This window comes from Corvus brachyrhynchos, unplaced genomic scaffold, assembly GCF_000691975.1.
Source record: "Corvus brachyrhynchos isolate BGI_N302 unplaced genomic scaffold, ASM69197v1 scaffold720, whole genome shotgun sequence".
NCBI lineage: Eukaryota > Metazoa > Chordata > Aves > Passeriformes > Corvidae > Corvus > Corvus brachyrhynchos.
The window spans coordinates 17,652-21,258 of NW_008235978.1; positions in this window are offsets into that span (position 1 = coordinate 17,652).

Below are 3,607 nucleotides of genomic sequence, written 5' to 3' on the forward strand. Positions count from 1 at the left end.
TTCCTGCTGGGAGGGTACAAAGCCACCCACAGGGGCACTAGAGGCGAGGTTCACTTCCTCGTGCTCTTCTTGCCCAGCTTTAAAGCCAAGAGCAGGAAGGGCAGTGGGTTTGGGTTCTGGGAAATGCCAGGCTGGGCTCATCCAGCAGCTCTGCCCCTCAGAGAGGAGTGGGCTCAGCTGAGCTCTCAAACCACTGAGGGTGTCTGTGGGGTCTGAGGGTGTCTGTGGGGTCGATCCCCACATGGGACTGACCCCAAGGAGCAGAGGAGCAGCTCATGTTCCCCTCGTGTCCAGAGGGACACTCAAACCCCGGGTTCCAGCAGCTCAGCCCTCAGGAGAGGTGCAAGGCAGCGGAGGAACGAGGATTGGAGGAGGCAGGAGAAAATCCGGGTGCTGGGGGATTGTTCCCAGCCGGGGTCATTGCTCAGGCTCTGCTCTGATTAATGCAGGGCTTCATTAAGGCCATCAAAGCTCCTGCAGAGGCTGTTTGGTTCTGCCCCCACAGGAAATGAATTGATGTGTTTGGTAAAATACGCTGCAGTTAATATTTAATGCCATGGTTGAAAGGGAAAACGGAAACAAAAATAAATTACCTTTCTTCAGTGCTTGCAACAGTTTAATTTCACTCTGCAAACACTTAGAATAAAAGAAACATCTTTCAGACTCCAGCCTGTGGAATTATTAATGTCTTTATGGGGGTAAATGTGCTATTTGTGCTCTCCCAGGCTGCAGAAACCAGCCAATGGAATAATCCAGCGGAGCAGGGGCTGAATTTCCCTGAATCGCCCTTCCTGTTGGGAAATGGGTAACATTCCGACCCCTTTCCCTTCCATGGGCCACCTGCCCTGTCTCCCAGAGCCTGTGGGGTCGGCAGGAGCAGGGCAGGGTCCCATGGCTGCATCCCAGTGCCCACCCCAGCACAGGTGGGTGACTGGAGCATCACTCCAGGCTGGAGCTCCGAGCGCTGCTGGGAGAGGCTCCAGCCCTCAGGAGCAGCAGCTTTTCCCAAATGCTCCAGTCCAGCAATCCCTGGAGAAAAATCTTTGTGGAAAGATCAGGAAAACAATGGACAAACATAAAACATCATCGATTGGGTCGTGCCCCATAAAATCCAGGGGACGCTCGGATCCAGCATGGAAACCAAACCGAGCTGGGAACCAAACCCAACTGGGAACCAAACCCAGCATGGAAACCAAACCCCACAGAGCGTAGGGGAAGAGGTGCTGGAGGGGGCACCTGCATTGCATGGGGACATGTGCTGAAGGCAAAGGCTGGGGTGGCTTTTACCATGAATCACCATGAATCACCATGAATCACCATGACATCACAGTGACATCACAGTGACATCACAGTGACATCACGGTGACATCCCCGCTATTCACCCTCTGCCATGGGATGTCTGGGTCACCCCTCGGCTTCCCTGGAAAATGCCCCTCCAGGGCTCAGCATTTCTTCTTCTCCGCAGAGTTGGTGGGTGTAAAATGGAACCTGGAACTGGAAGTAGGGCTGGAAGTTGTCACAACGCTGTGAAAGAAGTAGATTTTCTGCTTTTTATCTTTTATTTTTATTTTTTAGGGTTTTTTCCTCCTTTTTCAGGCTGTGCTCATCCTTTCTCTCCCCAGCTGAGCTCCGTAGCCTCCCAAGGTCCTGACACAAGGAGCCAGCCCTGATTTGGTGCCTCTGAGCCTCAGCCAGGCCAGGCTATTCCCAGGTACTTGAGCTGCCCTGACATTGAGCCTCTGGAGCTGTTTCATCTCCTGGGAAGCTTTGGGTCCGTGGGACGTTGTGGAAGGGCTGGAATTCTGCTGCAGCTCCCAGTGGTGGAGCAGGGAACGAGCTCACACAGCTCTCAGCAGACACTTGAGACTGAGGGAGAAAAGGTAAAAGCAGGTGAGATCAGGACAAAAATGTCCTTTTTCACAGGTTTTTTCAGCGTGGGCACAGGGTATGGCAGAGAAGGGCATTTTGTGGCCGTGAATCCGGCTGGGAACCATTGGGCTGCTCTGCCTTGGAGAGCCTCACCGGGAGCTTAAGGAAATTAAATGTGCTTGGGTATTAAGTAAGATTAGAAAACTTAATTTAAAAAACCCCATAAATAGTGAGCAAAGTACAAATAAAATCTCTGCTGCCTCGGGCTCAGCCCTCATGGGCTGGGTTCCCCTCTGCCTTCGGAGGGGGAGGATTTGCAGCGGGGATGTTTTGGAGGAGACAAAAAAGCTTCCCAAAAAAGGAATAAATTGTGGCTCTTGTGCTTAATTTACAGTGCTCCTTGATCCTGCTGGGAAATGCAAGGTGCAGCCCTGAGGCTCAGCTGTCCCCTGTGTCCCTGCCAGGAGGAGCTTCCAGGACAACCAGCGCGTTGGGAATGGCGCTGGAGTTTACAGCAGGAAATGGGAATTGCTGCTGGAGTCATGCCTTAAAATGTGCCAGGGACAGGCAGGGATTGTGTCCAATCACCCAGCCAATTCCCACTGCAGTTCCTGGGGTGTCAGGGTGTCCCCAGAGCTCTGTGGGGTCAGGGCCAGGTGAGGCTCTGGGTGGCCCAGCCTTGCCCCCAGCACTGGCCTGTGCATGGATCTGCTCCAGCCCCGGTGATCCCAGAGACCCTCAATGTCCCCAGTCCCCAAAATCCATCACAAACCTCAACTCCAGAGCCAGCATGGCCCTCCAGGCGGCCTGAGCCCACCCACAGGACTCCATCCATGGGGGTGTGTGGAAACCCTGGGAAGGAGCAGTGAAATCAAAGGTGGAAGATCACGGAATCGCAGAATCCCAGACTGGTTTGTGTTGGGAGAGACCTTAAATCCTATCTCATCCCACCCCTGCCATGGCAGGGACACCTCCCACTGTCCCAGGCTGCTCCCAGCCCCAATGTCCAGCCTGGCCTTGGGCACTGCCAGGGATCCAGGGGCAGCCCCAGCTGCTCTCCTGGGTCTGTGTGAGCGAGGGGCTCTCCGGGGGCCGAGGCTGAGGGATGGGGTGTGCACAGAGGGATCCAAGCCCTGTCTTTCCCCGTTCCTGCCATTCCCTGTGCTCCCAGAGCTGCTGGGCAGGGTCTGGGTCCCCTGAGCGAGGGCTCCCTGGGCTCGGCCCGGCTTGCTCCGCTACTGCAGCGGGGTTGTGGCCATCGTCACTCCTCGCCACTTCCCTGTCACAGGGGAACTCTCCGCTGGCATTTCTGCCTCTCTGCTTTGTTCTGCTGCTCCCGGAGCGCTGCCATCCCTCTCATCCCTGGATCCAGCAGGGGGGATGCTGCCCCTGGCCGCACGGATGCTCCATCCCTGCAGGGCGGACCCTGGATGCGCCGGGAGATGCCTGGGGAAATGCCTTGGGAAATGCCTTGGAAATGCCTCTGGAAGCCCGGCCGGGGCTCTGCTCCTGCCCAGCCTCCCGTGTTCTGCAGGATTCCAGCGGGACAGAGCCGGGGCTGGCCCTGGACACACTTCACTGGGAGCCCTGGAAGAGCTGAGCTCCGCACTCAGCCAGGAACAGGCTGGGCTGCTCCCTCTGATTCACAAAATCCATTGCCAAAAGGGAAAAATTCCTCAAATGCTGCGAGCACGATGCTGACTGCCGCAGCCGGAGGGGGAAAGAGCTGCTGAAGCCT